Genomic DNA, 18839 nt, shown 5'->3' on the forward strand with positions numbered 1-18839 from the left:
CGGACTATATGTTTTATGTCCGGATTCCAGGGACACTTCGCATCGCCTAAAAAGAAGCTATCGTATTTTAGGATTAAATTTGTGCAGTATTGCTCATGTTCCTTTGCATAATTCCCCAGCTGTTTCTTTTTTTTTTTTTTTTTCCTTTTGCAAAAAAAACTTTTGAAAAATCTTCTGACATGCTATAAGTGGAATTCTTCAGCATTCGACCGTTCGCGAGGATGTTTTGCTTTTCCTTTAAAGATTTAATTTGACGATTTTTCCTAGCCGAAAACTTGTCCTCTCTATAAGCTCGCTGGATCCCAGAAACGTGAATTCTAAACAGATTTACAGGGGTTCGTAACAGGTGCTTCCATGCCCCTTTGCATTTAATTGCATTATAATTAAAGACAGAGGCGTTTTCCATAAACCGGTGTGTTAAATTTCAAAGGAAAGGAGACTGCTTTTTTCGACGACTTTTTTAAGTCATCAAATCTCGCGGAAAGAACGTCCTGGTAGTTTTTCTGTTCCTGTCATTTCCTTCTCAAGTCTGCAGCCGTGCGCACTCGAGACACATCTAACCATCTTTTGTTCCGTATGTGAGAACGTATTTGTTGTATAAACTCAGAAAAAAATCTGTGCAGTGCTGCCGAACCAAGCAACAACTCTTATTATTTTGAAACTGCCGCTGTGAAAGAGACGAAGTTCCCTGTCATCGGGAGTTGCTCCACAATGAGTTGAGAAATTAAAGATATTGGGAAAGTCATTATAGGTTTAAAACGCAAGCTGAGGGCTGAACTCAGAACTCTAAAAGTCGGCCTAAAGTTTTGTAACGGCATGTGACGGACTAGACGATACTGAACACGAGATGAAAGGACTTCGAAAAGATGTCCCCAAACTAACGGAAAATAACAAATAACTAAACGTCGAGAACCTTAGGCTAGGCAAAAAAAAAAAAGCGAATAACTTGAGCAGTATGAAAGATATAACACCCTTGAAAAAATGGAGTCTTCTGAACGAGCCGATCCTTGACTCGGATGATATTGACGTATGTCACCGCGTCCCCACCTTCAAGCCAGTTTCTTCCTTCTGTACGGTTCCGAAGCACTTACCATCAATCCGTGCAGGCTTGCTGTATCCATGTTGCACGTCAGATAATCCGAAGCACCTCCAAGACTGCGCCCACTTGATGATAGGCGTTCGGTGCCTCAGTCGAAAACCGTCGCAACGACTTTCTATGGACTTTCTATGGAGAGTCTCGTGATCAGTTACCTCTCGACTGGCACTACGAGTGGACGTCTCGGAGCGCGTGGCGTCAACAAAATTATTCCAATTGTTACGTTCCCTCTCCATCAGTGTAGCGTTTCCTATTTGCTTCACGTGCCGCACTGCAGGACTACGCTGAGTCTTCCCAAATAAGCAAGTATTTCGCTATTATCTTCGTTTTTTATGTTTCCTTCCTCCGACGATCTTAGTACATGTTGATCTGCGGGATGAATCTTTTAGTGAGTCGCCACTCTAGAAAGCGGGACAAGACGCGTTGTTCTATGCGAGAAGTCAAGTCTCAGCCCCTGAGTTCAATAAATTAAAAGCAGCGCGCAAGCGACAGGGACAAAAAGAGAAGTACACAGGACGAGCGTTGAACTATCAAATTGTTCGAGCTGTTTTTTCAATAAATGTTCAGTTGATAGTTCAACGTTCGGTCCCACGTTCTTCACTCTTTGTCCCTGTGTTTTTTGCGCGCAACTTTTTATTTATTAAATCGAGCACCAACTCGCCTGCATTGCCCTCGCGTTTATCGTGGCAAGTTTTGTATAGACGTCAAGCTTAAATCTTTTTTTCTTACTCGGCAAACCAGTACGATCACGTGACTTATGTTTTCGCGTGTAGACACCAGGAAAAGATATGGCGAGACAGTAGCAAGGGGGTTGTTTTGCGCTTGACAGTGAGAAATGGGATAGCCAGCTACTTCCGAATAATTTACGTTTTCATTATGTCACAAATATGCCGTATATCATCGAGTGATTATTTGTCAGGAGACTCAGCGAACATATTTCGCTGGCTATTTGTTTTCTTTCTTCAGAAATCTTAGTATCTTGGGGATTTGTTTTTGTAGTGACGCTACAAACGGTGATTGCCTTTCAAAAAATCAGAAAGAACTGGGAGTCCATGCTCAATTAGCAATGTGTATGCACTCATAGAGCTTCACGTTTATTATAATACGACACTTGTAAAACAAGTGCAATGAGTCTCAACGGTCCAAAGTGCGAATACGTAACAAACATTCAAGCATTTGACACTGTTCGTTTGTTTTAGTTTTGCATTTTTTCCCCTGGCGGATATTTATTGGTGTTTATCGGCTTATAACCCTAAAGTTTCCGCGAGTTAGTTGAAGATGAATAATTACTGCATTTACAGGGTGTTCGCTACAAGAATATTTTCGAAATGAAGTTTTTAGCTGAGCGATTCTTGGTTCATAATTCACTCAGTGACCCATCGGTTACGTTTTACGGACGCGCATCCAACTCTTTGACATACTTGTTTGATTTTTAATACTATGTTGTTGTTCGCTTTTGTTGTTGTTGTTTTCTTGTTGTTGTTGTTGTTGTTGTTATTTTGGTGTTGTTGTTTTTTTTATTTCTCAGGCAATAGCTTTGGAAGTTGTGAAATTTTGGGAATTAATGACTTTAAAAAACGGCGTTTTTTGATAGACCATTCCGCAAAAATGCAGCGCACCCGTCGTGTTTTAGGCGCATTGTAGCGATCAAATCTACGGCGCAGGAAATAGTGCCCATTTATAGAAGGGACGGTTCACAATGATTTCGCGTTCCACGATTTCAGAATGCAAAGAATGCGAGACAGCAACAAAACATCGGCTTTTGTGGTGTGCTCGTCCTGTTTTCTCTGTGCTCTGAAGTCACAGTGGCAAGAAAGAATGGATCGCGCAGCTTCCAGATTGTACCAAGCGTACAGGACAGCCCGAGCGTACATCGGAATGGTCCCACAATGTCCCGCACTGCGTGGTGCACAGTGAGTCGCCAAACAGCTTTGTAAGAATTCTTCTAGAAATCTCTATTGTTTAACTGTTGTCTGCAATTTGTGATCAGACATAGCAAATGTAGAGGTGGTCACATTTCCGCGTGCAACCGAGACGGTGTTTTGTTTTAGAAAGTTTGTCTGTACCGTGTGTCCCCATATCTAGGTGAACCCTGGATTTAGCATACCACGCCACACCTGGGCACGAGAGCTATGGCAATGCAGAAAAAAGTTGTACATTACTCGATGTAAATGGTGGAGGCGGGCACGCATGGAGGATCGCCCAAGCTCTTTCTGGGGCCAAGATTCCGTAGCACCCTGTTGCAGGGCTCGCAATCAAGTACGGTCGATCCATAGAGGAGGTGGCAGAGATTTAGCGGTCGAATTTTCCCGCTTCTCAATTACTCCAAAGCAGTAACAAGAGTGATTGAAAAACCTGCCACAAATTCCGATTAGACAATCTCCAGATAGATAAGCGTCGTTGCAGCGCACTCGGAGTTCACCCTAGTGGAGCTCACCCATCCACTTGATCACTGTCGAAAAAAAAGTGCCCTCAATCCTGATGCAATAACCTACCAGTCGCTCAGGAACTTTGATCCTGTTCACCATGCCGCCATACAAGAAAACCTCAACATCATCTGTAGGATGAACGGTTAAACTTCCGGATGCATTGAGGAAGTCGGCGGTTATTCCCATACTTAAGCAAGGGAAGCCAGCGGGAGAGGCGTCATCATACTGACCAGTTTCCTTGACAAGCTGCTTTGGGAAGGTCCCTAAGCGAATAGTTCTATGTCGCTTACCCTGGCTCTTGTACAGGGTGGGTGCCTTCTTACTTGAACTTGCCGGCTTCATGATGAAGAGGTACACTGCTGTGTCGTGTCACATGATTAGAGGAAGCCAGGTCCACAGTACGTATGGTGCACTGTGTCTTTTTCGACATCAGCCGTGCATTTAATACACTACCACATCCAACCATCCTTCATTCTCAGAAGTTATATGGGGTTTGCGGCATATTCACAACCTTTATTGAGGCCTCCCTTTCTGGACGGTCCATGCGCGTAAAATTACCAGGCGCAACTAGCACTCCTCGACAGATTGCTCAAGGTGTTCCCAGAGAAGTGTATTGAGCCCTCTTTTCAATATTCCCATGAGTGTCCTCCCTCGATACCTTCCAGCTAGTGGTCGAACTTTACGGCTTGGTATGGAAATCTACGCGGATGATGAGGCGCAGTGCTGTGTTGGACCGTCCAGGAACGACATCGGCATTCGTAATCGTCTGCAAGTGGCTGTCGATTCTACATCCCTCGCTATCTTTCAACTAGGCCTTACACTTTTCGCAAGGAACACTGCCTCTGTCCTCTACCGAACAGCATGCCAAGCACCGACGAAATCGCTGGAACGCCAGTAAAGAGCGTCAGAAGCCAGAGGTATCTCGGCGTCATTATTGATGAGAGGGTGACATGGAGACCACAACTACGCAAAACTCAACGATGTCGATAAGTGTTATGGGCCATACGGCAGCTCGTCATACAGCAGCTCCTCCTGTCGTGCTTCCCAACACGCGCTCCTTCAATTTTACAAGGGCCTCGCCATGCCAAGGTTGTTCCACTCGCTGGCACTCCTAGCAGTTGGAAAAACACCATTCAGAAACATCGATGTCTTTCACCGATCAGAGCTACGGATTTACGTGGGACTTCCCCCTTCGGCAGAAAACGTTGGGACTCTTACTGCAGCGGAAGAATGGCCGTCCTTGAGACTAGAAGAAATAGCACTGCACAACATCGCTCGCATCAGAAGCCTCCCCTTTGTGGATACAGTTGGCACCCATTTCCTCGCACGCCCGAACTCTCACCTTTGACGCCAGACCAAGCGATTTGAGTCTGAGGTGGGAGCTCCAATTGAGTTTCTTCCTACTCCACTGCCACGTTCTATACGCCCTCCGCTGGCAATGGAAGATGCGCTTCCAATCCCACAGCACAAGGCGGTTGTTCCTGAGCCTGTCGCACAATCAATCGCTCTCCAGTGCCTGGACGACGGTTATACGAATTGGATTTAGGCCTACACGGACGCCTCGATAAATCTTACCAAACAGAGTGCCACCGTGGTAATCACCGTACCCGAAATAAACTGTGATGCTTTCGGAAGGTTAGTTTTTGTACCGTCATCAACCACGGCAGAGCCCTCTGCCATCCGGGAAGCTTTCGTGTCCATTCCTCCCCTGCTGGCGAGAGTCGCGCTAGAAGCCGCAACAGAGGAAGACATGGGATGGCGCCTAGCCCTCCGGTAGATCCCGTCTCATGTTGGAACTCCAGGAAACGGGCGTGCAGACCAGCTAGATGCGAGGGTGCACGACGATCCGATACCAACCTTCCTGTTGGACCGTCTCAACGAGGCCCGTCGGTTCATCCGCGACGTCATCATCGAACAACATCCACATCCCAGAGTTACGGCTGGCATGCCTCTCCCTGTTATTCTCCGCGAACTCACACGGGCTGAGGCAAGCCTTCTGCACAGGCTTTGAGCCGGTTGCCCGAGCTGGTTGCGAAGCGACTCTACATGATGCATCGCAAAGCGAATCCTAACTGCCCTACTTGCGGTAACCTCGAGGATTCATCACACGCAACATACGTGCAAAAGATTGGAGTCAAATATATCAAAAGGTGAGCTTGTAGCGCTAGCAGCGACATGTCCAGATAAATAGCTCAAATTGAATAAGCATCACAACCCCTCTACCTACTTCTTCAAGGAAGCTGTTTACCGTTCTACCAAAAAACACAAAAATCTGGGCAGTAGTAACTCGACGGAATATGACTTTCTCGTGAACTCTTCTCCGTTACGGAATACTGAAACCACTGAAATGACGAATTCGATGCCTGGGTTGAGAGCGCCTCCCCGCGGAGAGACGCCGCGTTCTCCTCTTTTTCTTCTCGGAGAAGCGTTCGCCAGAGAAGCGTTCGCGCGCTTCATTCGGGATCTCGGAGGCCATAGTTTGGAACATAGAGTTCTTATAATGTACGCTAGAAATTCAACTGGCGCTAGTGTCTATGCGACTTCCGGGACGCAAATTGAAGTAGATAGCAACCAGTCTACACTCTTAGAAAAAAGGGTATGGATGGCCCTCCCTTAGGGGAGGAATGGTCTTGTAACCTATGTTCCTTTAGAAAGGGAGAAACTTTCGTCCCTGAAGCAGGGGAGCAATGTTCCTCCGTCGCTTGCATCTCAATATGGCGGCCTCGAATCGAGCAAATCGAGCCCAATAAGGCTTGACGAGGACGCTACGTCTCTTGCACGGGACGAGAGGAGCAGCAAATAGAAGCGTAACACGAGCTTTTCGCAAACTGTGTTTATTTCCGAAGCCAGATTCTCCCCACAGGTACAGAAACTTGCGTTTCGAAAGCAGTTACTCAGTCTTCTCGACGACAGCACTGCGATGTTAAACGGAGACAACCGATACCCAGTTACTTCGCGCACTTTGCGTCTTACCTTTGGTGTACCTCGAATCACAATTCCTTCGTCAACCGCACATCACGGAGAAGGGCAAACTCAATCCGCGAAACCAAAAACCGCTCTCGAAAGAACAAACTCGAAGCCGCTGTGTATCGCGTAGCGTGAAAGAAGGTTAAATCGCTAGCCACCAGATGGCGGGGTCAAGCAGAGTAATTGCAAGTAGCTAGGCTAGGTGGCGCTAGGTACCGCCCAATTCATGTTCTACAAAAAATAATTTGCTTCTCTCAGGCCCCTACTGCGCTTGGAGATCCTTACTATACACACATTACGCTTATTACAAGCATCAGGTGAACATACATTGAGCGAAAACACGGCACACACAAATATCAATGCAACGGGACACCACACTAACCCGATCACTGCACCCATGCTCTGCGTTTCCGTTTTTATACTGGTCGTTTTGAACTTACGGAACTTTTCGGTGACCCCCTAAGCAATAAAAACTATTCCCAGCATGTTGATTTTTTCCCAGCAATGTCATACCTCTGAGAGTATTTTGAATGGCTCAGGGGATGAATCTCTTATTAAAAAGTAAACGCTCGATCATGCCGTAATTATTTGAAAGCCAATAAATCAAGCCGCTCTAATGCGGTTCGAAGCGTTCGAAGCCATGAGTTTGTTTCCCCACACGGCACGTCATAGCCTGTATTTCTATTGTTTTTTCTATTTGTGCTGTTCGCGCAAAGCTGCAATGGCCGTCTTGAATTAATATCTGTAGAGCGGATATTCCCTCAGCTGGAAGTGATGCTTCACGGGCTGAGAAATCGCTTTTCGATCAACTTGAATGCAGTCAAAGCCGCGACTTGCGGCAGGTGTCAAGTGTACGGAGCTACGCCGTGGCGAGCCCGAAAACTTCTAGCGCTCATCCCAGCGCGCCACGCAGGGCAGTTTCTCCCGGAACCGTAGTATATTTAAACAGCAAAATAAAGGGTAGCTTTTTTCTTTTCTTTTTTCGATTTTACCTACTATTGTTTTTTAATGCCTAAATTTCATACTGTAAATATACGTACTTTCCGTCACGATTTCGTACTGTTATGTCCTTGACCCAGAGCGCAATCGCTCTCGGGGACGAGACAATTCCGACAGTCACATTGGCCACTGTACGGTAGGAGCTTCTACTGTTCAGACCATGCGTTCCAACATGACTATCCGCACGTTGATCGATTGCACGTAATCCCTCAAGTGGTATTAAACTTTTTATTGTAAAGCGGAACGTCAACCTGCGACACCCCGCCCCCTCCGATCACGGCCCTACCAGCGGCATCAATGTCCAACAGTTTACGATTTCATCTTCTTGTTACACCACTGATACGCGAACACACGGTCACATCGGCGATAATTCCAGTCTTCTGTTCACAGCCCACAACACTGCCATCACGATGTTGCAGCTATGTTGCTCACATTCACGAACACAGAACCACGTTGAACGCCGGTTGCACTCGGCATCGGAAACAGAACCGAACTCAGGGGGGAAGGCACCCAGGCAGCCGGCAGCAAAACCTGCCTGTCTTGGACGCAGTGCCTGCGGTTTCCATAACGTCGAAAACGTCGACACAGTTCCGCGTGGTTTCGCTGGTTTCGCTACTGTAGTGACTGTAGTGCTAGTAGTGCTGTAGTTCCGTGCCGCGCGAGTCCCGCAATCCGTAGACGGCCACCCCCCCCCCCCCCCCCCCCCCCAGTGTACGTGGCGCTGCTGGCACTGCTCCGGAACTTCGCTGTTTCTAGCGGCTTCGTTTGCTCGTTTGATAAAAATAGTGATAAAAACGTCAATGCAACCGAAATGTTCTGCACGTTTAGACTAGAAGACGGAATTACAGGCGGCCTTCGCTGCCGCTGAAGCTCAATCAACTCATCAGCTATTTATTAAACAACGTGCGCGACCTGCTCGAAAAACGAAACCGAAAGAAGATGAGTCGGGAGGGCGAAAGCTTTCTCCCGTCTGCCTGGAGAAGGAGAAAAACGTTTCTTTCCTCCCCTTTTCTCGTGTCCGCTCGGGGGCGCGTCGGTAGGAGGGAGGAAGACGCGCCGTTGCTACTTTTTTCCTCCATTTTTTCTTAGAGTGTACTTTTGCGGTGGTCCTGTGCATTCCTCTGGGAAAACGCGCGTGTATTTTGTCTCTTCGCAGGAAAGCAGCATGGAACACTTCTGTTGTTTGGGTCGTACCAAATGGTATGTACGTTTATCAACATCGTAAAAGTGGAATTGCTTTAATTAGCGCATTTAACTACATGAGTGAACGATGTTTAACTTCGCTATATTTCAGGCCCAAACCTCTGTTCCACAAGAGGAGTGTAAAACAAGCGAGGATTCTAAGCACAATCTAAAGGAATAGCGGGTTTGTTCAAGGCTCGCCAGCACTCCGGTGACGCTTATATATTGCTAATATGCCAGTCCTGCCACTATATGAAAATGACATCTGGATGTCTTGCACCTTTGCGAGCGGTTAAAACATTAAAAAAGAATAATGTGGGCAATGAAAGGTGTCTATTTTTATTATTTTCTTTGCGGGGCAGCCTTTATGAGTCTTATTGTTCTTAAAGTTTTCGAGCGTATGGGTGAAGTTTTGAACGCAGAACAAGAATCTTCGCAAAGATCAGAAAAAATAAAACAGTACTTACTCATATAAAATTGGAATGTATAACGTGGCCTTCAATTAGTTTTGATCGTCCATGCAAAAGGAGTTTTGATCCAGTGTTACTGCGTAGTTCTTGCCTTCTCTTTTAGTTCTCCAGATGCCTTCGTTTCTTTTGCACGTATATCCCCCATGGCTGAAAAGCACCGACGTCGTGTTCGCGCTAACCAACGTTACTATAGAACCACTCAGTTGGGAAACTGCCGTATGGATTCCTCTGAAAAAGTGTCCCCGATCTGTCCTCGAGCACCGAGCTAATGGCGAACACAACGCCGCCATTTCTCCCTCAGCGGCCACTCGAGGAACTGCACGTGACGTCTATTTCGGCTTTAATCGGCCATTTTGGCGCCGAAACAGATGCAGCGGAAGAAGTGACAGGGGTGCCACCCCCGTCCCCCCAGCGGACGCGCCGCGTCTTACTGTCGAAGTTAAAATGCACCTAGGTCGGGACGCGCTACCTGAAAGCACCGCTGAGGCATGGTTGTATAAAAACAATATTAATTGTGCCGCAAAACCTTGCACACGAAAAATTTTAAAAACATCACGCGTCCATCATTCTGTACTAAACTCCAATATATTTCATACAAAAAGAATCTTTTCCGTTTGTTTTTACGCCAAAAACATGCTTTCTAAAAGCTCAAGGTGACCACAGTATAGACAAATGATAAAGAGTGGCGCTGTTGTCGCATTTAGCTCGGTCTCGGTGGACGCCAGCGGCCCAGGTTTCGACGGCGAGTTTCCCAACTGAGTGTTTTAGTAAAGTTGGCGCTAACATTGTCCGACAGTGCACATAAATACATGTACAACGCTGTTTTAGCACCGTTTTTGTGCAATGAATTTGAAAGAAAAATGCCGTAACTGACCAATTATTTCGTCTGCCTGACCGAGAAATGTTCCCAACTACCTAGTACGTACCAATTATTGCGGATATTTGCTCTTATACCGAGCCCAAAAAGACAATTCCCTTACTTTTTTCCATAGAAATGCATTACCGGAAGTGAATATTTGTCTGCTGGCTGTCTACTTAGTTTTCCGCAGCACACTAGCGCCATTTGAACCTCTAGCGCACATTGTAATAACTCTATGATTTAGAACGCCAGGTGGAGGGGCTCCGGGGGTGACCGATGATTATGCGCCACTGTACAGACAGCATCGTGGGAATCACTTTCCTATACTCTTAGAATGCCGAATGTCCTCCGCGACGTTTGCCTTCGCCAGACGTTTCCGTGTTGTGTCTGGCGTGTCGTTCGTTTACTTAAACGCTTCCGTCTATCGCCAGAAGAGGATTCCTGGTGAGGCACGTTTTGGCAATTCTCGTCGGATTCGTCGGAGACAGTCTATCTTCGCGTATACACAAGCCAAGATTGGCGATTCGTTGTTGAAATACTATGCTTTGGAACCTAACATTTTGGCTTCCCGGTAAGGCAAGTGACTTTCCGTCCGATTGGTCAAGAATGCATTGGGGCCCAATGACATTTTAACTAGACCCTGCTTGGGTGGCACAGTCTCGGGCAATTTTCAACATTCTCAAGCTCCTTGCTGTTGGGGTCTTTCCTACACAGATACCTCTGATAAAGCCAATATTTTTACACAAGTCGCCCAGAACGCCTTTATCGACCCGACGCGTAAACACGATGTGATGCGAATAGTGCGTACGTTGGAAAACAGACACCGGCAAACGAAACATAACGACCAACACCTCCAGTCTTCCCGCAGGATAGTGCTGCGCCTAACAAAGACCCTTAGGTCGTATATCAGAAAGGGACCGTAAATGGATGGCCGAATCTACAAAATTAGGAAGTGCAAAAAAAAATTTTTTGGCTAAATTAGTGTTTATTATTTTTAGAGAAAACCAAACAAAAAGAAAATCTCGCAATTTTGATTGACCGTGCACCGAGATTTCAGTGCACCGAAACGTCCGTGCACCGAAAAGTCCCACACCGAAACGTCCGTTCAACGAATGCCCGCGCACCAAGAAGCCCGTGCAAAGAAAGGTCCGTGCAGCGAAAAGGCCGTGCACCGAAAAGACCGCACCGAAGCGCCCTACACCGAAATCTCCGGATCCCGGCTCCATACAGGGTGTATTCGCCGGACGCCATATTCGAGAGCGATGTTTAGAACGCACGCTCAGATCGAACTCGCATCAATAGCCTATGAAGACCGCCAATCATGATGGTGCTGAACGCGCGTTGCAAAAGAATAGCGTAAGCTGGCCATCAGCACGAGCTGAGCAGCCGCGCACACAGCCATGGCCGCCACTTAATACTACCCATAGGAACCAGTTTTGAGCCAGCGCGCTCGGGAAGGCAAACGATTTCGCGCAGAATATATATTACGGTTGTTGATGTTTTTCGAATTCAGCGGTACATTTCATAGGGGGGTGTCATCAAACCGGGGGGGGGGGGGGCGGGGGGGGGGGGGGGGGGGGGATCACTCACTGCTATGACGTCCCAGAGTGTCCTTATCTCCTCCTTTCCCTCAGACCCTCTACATAAACTCCGTTTGGCTTTTTATGCGAGTGTATCAGGAAATACGAGGGCGAACTCTCGGTTCTCGTCATTCCTGCCGAACACGCGCGCTCAAGCGAGTGCAAGCATCGTTTACGGCCGCACATGTGTTGCCCGTAGCTTCGGCTTCGCATGCGCATAAAGTGAAACAAATATATAGGCCGGTTGCTATCGGACGGAATCGGATGAACGCGGATACCTGGATCGACAACCAACGCGGTCCACGTGTCCTGAGAAAGTAGCCGGTTTCTGGGGGTCACCACCGCCCGACTTTACGTAGAAGCCGACGTCTGAGCCTTTCCCCTCCGAGCGCCATCGCTCGTGGATTCACGCAGCGCCTACTAACTTGCGTCAGCATCACCACCAGTAAATCTTGCAGCGTCTCCTGACGATTGCGACACTAACACGTGGCGACATCAAGAGGTAGGCGACTGACGCTTTGCGACAGACGGTAGCCCACCAAGTGGTCTAGCTCACACTATAGGGTGCCTCAACGTCCTTCTGTTTAGGGCGATGCCATCCTTTGCAGTGCCCGATGCCGACAGCTGACAGCAGTCCCTCACGGGGAGATTTCGAAACTTTCACTGCCTAGGGAAGCGCAAGCTCGTCTGCTTATTCTTTTGCATAAGTTGTGGTGACGACAGTACGCCGAGCTCTCACTGGCTCCCAAGTCCCCAAGCACTGACGTTGCGTGTGATGGCGGTACGAAGATGTACGGTACCACACGCGACGTTAGTGCTTGTGGGTATTGAAAAATAATTTTACTGTCTTGAATCACGCAAGAAGAAGAACATAACTGTAAGAGATATGGGGAAATAGGCATGAGTGATAAGTATATTGAATGCACAGTGCCAAAGACGCTCATATTGGCCCAGAAACGCTTTCAGTGCGATGATGCTCCATAGCGATCTCGGTGCAACTGGTTTGAAGACCCTTTCGAAACTTTGAAGCTTTGAATCGGTCCGAAATGGCGACCACCATGGCAACCGACTGCAATGAGCCAATCACCTTGAGGGGTTTTGCCGTCTTTATGTTGGTATGTGTTTGTGTCGGGCTAGCAGGCGGGAAGGCAATGGCGCTTCTTTCCAGACCTAGTGACTTTAGTTCCCACCAGCTCGGAGCACGTGAAGCGGAAGCTCGGGTGGCAGAACCTGGGGATCTTAGGTTCAATCCCCAGCTCTTCCCGTTTCGACCTGCATGAGCATCGCATTTGCGTGCGGTCGTGTAACACTACTGCGTGATGCACGTTAAAGAACCCAGGCTAACGGTTGTACCGCACTGGCTAAATTGCACATCCGCTGCGTAAGCCAGTGTCACCGCGTATCAAAGGCATACCGACTTTATGCTGTATAAACACGATCATCATTTTTCTTTTTGCGTTGATTTTTGTGAGTTTTAGCGTGTTTTCCGCTTGGGGCGGGGGAGGTGTAGCCACTACTGATGGCGTCATGCACAGGCCTTGTCTTCAAAGTGGTATTGCTTCAGGCCTTGCCTTCAAGGTGGTATTGTATCAGCATTCCTGCCGAGCGCATGCGCTTGTGGAGTGCAAGCATCGTTCAGGGCAACACACTCGTGCCTAGAACTTCGGCTTCTCTCGCACATCAAGTAAAAAAAAAAAAAGGAAGTATTCATTACCCTATTTTTAAACGAAATAAAGACGACCGCGGATACAACAACACCGCATATATTGTCCACGTGTCGTGAGAGAGCAACCGGTTTCGGGTAGTTTCGGGAGGTTGCTCAGAGAAAGAGAGAGATAGAGAATTAACTTGTTTCTTATCTGCCTCACGTGGATTTGGACGCACGATTCTGAAAGACGGGCAGGTTTTACTTCTCTCGCGTTAATACTTTTTGGGGGGTAACTACGTGAACCTTGTGTGGGTTCCGGCCGCAATTGCAATTTTGGAGTAATCCGCTTCTCGCTGAATGTGGTTTACTTCAAATTGTCCTAGCTATCAACTGCCATCGGGAAAAAAAATAATAATAAAGTAATCAAAAAGTAAGCACCACATAACTCGGGACGTTTCACAAATAGACACAAAAAAGCTGCAATATTTTCTCATCATGTTCGCCTACGCTACACTGTAAACATCTTTGTAATGTAACTGAAAATATCCGGAAAACGTCGGTCAAAATAGGGAAACGGTTCTGTTAAATTAATATACAGAGAAGCTTATCGGTTAAAAATAGAGCTTATGTTACTCGTAAAAAAACAATTTTTTGCAGATACACAGTCTGAAGATAATCGTATTATCGGTTTAAAAAAACAGAGTTTTATTATAAAAAAGAAAAAGTCGTCTCTCCGTAAATCGACACCCTACAAAACGTCCCACTATCTGCAAGAAAACGAAGCTGATGTTATTCCCACATTTCAAAACAAAAACCTTTCTGTGAATAAACAGAGCAAACAAAGTCATATTACTGTAAAAAAAAAACTTTCAGCCTTTCCACTCTGGTAAAGAAGGAAGACCAGCGAAGCTGTACTATGGTGGGAATGAAGTAATGTTTATGTTTATTCTTATTTTCAGTGACCCACCAACAGCTTGACGCCTCCTTAGTGGTGCACTTATTCCTTCAGAAATACAACGCTAAACAGGATAAAAGCGAAACGTTAGGAAAGAACAATAGCCTCAACACACTGTCGAAATTTACGCTTTTCATCAAATATATCGAGGCTAGCATTCGCACAAATCTGTTCTAAATGGTTATAAGTCAATTGTAGGCGTGTTATGGGTGCAGCATGATAAACTTCGATAGGATAAAACAAAGTATAAAGGCCGGCCGCAAGTCGGCAAGCCAGAGTGGATAGGCAGGAAAGGTTGCCGCCGTCGCTAATAGACGGCGGTAGCTGTCCAGAGTTTTGTGTCGACATTTATTTGTCCACGGACACAAAACTTGGGAAGTTAGCTTTTAACAACTCCGCTGATTAAAAAAATTAAATCTTTTTTTTTTTTTTTGCAAAAAAGGATGATAATTGAATCAGTGAACGAAGTCGTAGTGAAAAGAAATTACTTCAGGAAGGAATGTCTGTTCGCCATACATGGTGTAGTATATAAAAAGTGAGCATTCCGGTGTTAATCCACATTACAATCACGGCGATAGCTGCGATTTCTACTTTTGTGGTATACGCGTAGCCCGTTGCAGGTCTCCGGAAGTGCGTGTTTATTTACGGCAATATACGGGCAAATTAAGATACAAATAGGGTAATGCGGTTGCACGAGTGCCGTCTCTTCTTCGTGTGTTTTGAGGCTCGGATGAGGTTAGAGGGGAGAATAATCGTATCGCGGTGCTTGAATAAATAACTAAAATCTAATAATTCGTAATAGACCTGTTGCTCTCGGGCAGGGGGCGCGGGCGCGTCCGCAAGACGCGACCATGTTATGCTGGCAGCACTATCCAGTCGGCGCTCTAACGTTCGATTTCGCACGTGCCACGTTCGAATGCAAGCATCTGTCAGCATCTGTAGACGCGCGATAACAAAACGTCTAAAAAAAAAAAAAGACTAAAATAAAAAAACGAGTTATGCTGCTCGTGGCCTCATCGTCCCATTCATATTTTATTGCGTTCTTTTATAGCTTCCGTGAGCCCCTATGTTTCACTTTCCGTGATAGCGAAGCTGAAGCTACTTCCAAAATCATGTTCCTCCGAACGATGCTCGCACTGCACGAGGGCGCGTGCTTGGAAGGGACACTGCAAGCTCGGAGCTCGCTCTTCAAGCCTCTGCTACGCTGGCATTTCGAATGGAACGGAGTATAAGGAGTATTCACTGGGCGCCATATTTGTGGGTGCTGTTTAGAGCGCATGCTCAGAACGAGCCCACATTAATAGGCTGCTAAGACCGGCAATCTTGAGGGTGCGGAATGCACCCTCAAGATGCGCGACTGCGTGCGCGACTGCTCAGCACGCGCTCAGCAGTCGCGCACACAGCTATGGCCGCCAGTGAATACTTCCTATAAGAAACAGTAGTGGAGAAGCGTGATGACGCACGTTCAAAACGCGAGCCAAATATTCTAGTTTGCTCGCCTAGGGCGCTGCTCAAAACTTGTGAGCTACGGGCGTATAGAAAATCAATACTGCATTTTTAACACGATTCGTCGAGTCAATATTAAAAGTGTAATGAATCTTAGTTAATTAATCTACCATGACTTTTCTGAAGGCGCTGAATTAAGAGATACAAATCATTCCTTCGGAAAGCTTTAAAAGAAATAATTAAGTAGGAGTAATATGTGGTCAGCCCCTACGTTTTTATGCGACCAATATCGCGGTAATCGGCCAAGTCGAATTCAATAATAACACTGCCATATATAGCGATCGGTGAATGGGCATTCGTAGAGGATGGCGCGTCACTGGTGTGGCTGTTTTGTTGCTGTTATTCGTGTGTTCTGTTTCTATATGCCAGGGGTGGCCAGAGTGAAATGGGGTGAGAGCCGCAGAAAAAACTACAAAAGTTCAGAGAGCCACAGGCGTAAAACAAAAGATGGGGGGATACTTTTAACAAGAAACAATATGGAGGGCTGTCCTTTTCAAAGGGGACAAGTGTAACTGTCGACAACAAATAACACCGGGCAGCGAAACGATTCTTCAACCGCTAAGCAAAAATTAATGCATGCATGGTTATGCATATATGCACGTACATGCACGTTACGCATATATATACGGTTCGAAATTCTTTCTAGAACAACAGGGTCACTGGGCACATCTTTGTGTCAAAATGAAGTTCATCTGTATGTACGCAGTGTAGTACAAGGCTGCTAAGACTATGTACTTTTTTAATTCTAAAACTATTATCGTCCTGGGGATACAGGAGGAGGAGGGGGGCGCGCATACCAGGGTGCCACGAGCCAAACTTGAACTCGCGAAGAGCCGCATGCGGCTCGCGAGCCGCAGTTTAGCCACCCCTGCTATATGCTATTGCATTGTAGTGTATTTAAAGCTTGAATAACGAGGTTAACACCAGGCGGTGCTTTTCGCTGGTATTGAACATTTTTGCAACCTGGGGAAAACAGACTCCTTTTCACAAACTTCTAGAAGACAGTGTTGGGTAAAGGAGATCGAAAAGGCACTTGAAGTAAAGTACAAAGTAAATGAGACGTTATGTACTTTAAGCCAAGTACTAAGTACACTGGGTGAAATGTACTTGAAGTAAAGTACTATAAATGCAATGTACTTTCAAGGTAAAGTACAAGCATTTTAACACAATCTTTCATGATCCCCTTTCATTCCCCCTATACAGTGATTTTTTAACTGGTGTGCATTCCCTTGGGTAATCAGGGGTGCATGACCTATTTTCAAAAACAGCGGCCCAGTATTTGATAGAAGTGGCCACAGTAGTTATTTTCAGGAATGGAGCCAAATTCAGAAGTCCCTCTTCTGAATTTGGCAGCCTTTGCACTGGATTATTGCACCCAAGGGGGTTAAATGTACCAGGAGAGAGCATGACGTCAGCCCCGTAGCTTCCGCAAGCAATCCTCTTGTAAAGGAGTGCCCCCTCCTTAATAAAAGAAAAAAAGCAGGGAGTGTGCAAGCGAGCTGGTGATAATTAATCATAATTTGACACCTGAGATTGAGGTGCGAAAAATTAAGGAACTTTCAAATAGAAGGAAAAGACAAAAGAGAATGTCTCAAAACATTGTGACGCTCTCCTCTGTTGTCTTTTGCTTCGGCTTGAAAATTTAATTTTTCCGCACCACACAGTCTCAGGTGCTACATTATGACTAATTTTGTCTTCCTAATATTTAAGTTGCTACTGCTTGCGCTGACCGACCAGAAGTAGCGAGAGTTCAAAAAGCTACGGGAAAGCCGCCCCCCAGAACAAACAGAGCGATGCGTCGTCTGCTCACGGTTCTGGTGAGAGCTGGATATCCCTCCCAGGATTTCTTCAGAGTTGACAAAGTATCATTTCGTGATACAAATTTTACAAAATCAAATTTGGGGAATATACTTTGAAATCGGGAATTGTACTCTCTCGAAAGGTACCAGAAAAAAAAAATCTTTAAGTAAAGTACAAGTACATACCCAGAGAATGTACTTTAAGTAAAGTACAAGTTTAATAAACCTACTTGGAGTAGTACTTTGAGTACAATGTACTTTAAGAACCTCCCGACACTGCCAAAAGAGAAATCCGCTTTTTTTTTTACAAAAACTTTGTTTCACGTATCTAAAAACAAAAACTTTTTTTTCCTAGGTTGGGCAACAGAAATTAAGTCATTTTACAGAATAAAAAAAATTGAAAAGATATCTTCTTTTTTTTTCTCACGAACATTAAGGAAGCAGAGAAGCAGACGAAAACCGATATTGTGTGGCAAAAGAGCTGCCCAGCTCTTTTGTGTCCTTTTACACAGTTATTTCTTGCAATGTATCTTTCTCTCCTCTCTCTCTCTCTCTGGGGGTCATGTGACCTTGAGGTGACCTTGGAAGGGGTCACGTGACCTCGAGGGGTCATGTGACCTTGGGAGGGGTCACGTGACCTTGGGAGGGGTCACGTGACCTCGGGGAGGGGGTCACGTGACCTTGGGATGGCCTTGGGGTCACAAGACCTTGGGGGGGGTCACGTGAACTCGGGAGGTCACGTGTTCTTGGGGGGTCACGTGACTTTGGGAGGGGTCACGTGACCTCGGGATGACCTTGGGGGGTCACGTGACCTGTGACCTTGGGGGGTCACGTGACCTTGGGGTGACCTTGGTTACGCCGACGGCGACGCCGCTCAAGCCAGAAACGGGCGCCTAAGAGCTGCGCTCTAAAAGTCTCGCAACAGTGGGGAAAAAAGCTAGTTCTGTCAGGTTCACTGGGCAGCGGATGAGTTCCCGGTTTGTTTACGTCGCACCAATATGAGTTTTGTGGTGTGGTGAGAGCAGGTCCTAGGTGAAATACAGCTGCCGTTTCTTTATCACGCGCTGAGAAATTTTCTTTTTCGTCTCGGAATACGAACAACGACTGAGTCAGTGTATAAGCGGAAGTGGACTACTTCCTTAAACATTTCTTGGATGCTTTGGTGATCCGCACGAGGCCACCTTGTTGTGAAAGAGAACCAAGTATTCGTGGCTACAGCACTTGAGAGGCATGCGGTCTCATCACCCTGAGTTTATTTCCGATCAATCGCGAGCTTACGTCACACGCAGTGCACAGATCGGCGGTCCGCTGACTATACGGACTCAACAATTGCTATGCGCTGTGCTGGC

The sequence above is a fragment of the Ixodes scapularis genome, unplaced genomic scaffold (assembly GCF_016920785.2).
Source record: "Ixodes scapularis isolate PalLabHiFi unplaced genomic scaffold, ASM1692078v2 PGA_scaffold13__105_contigs__length_92229423, whole genome shotgun sequence".
Classification (NCBI taxonomy): domain Eukaryota; kingdom Metazoa; phylum Arthropoda; class Arachnida; order Ixodida; family Ixodidae; genus Ixodes; species Ixodes scapularis.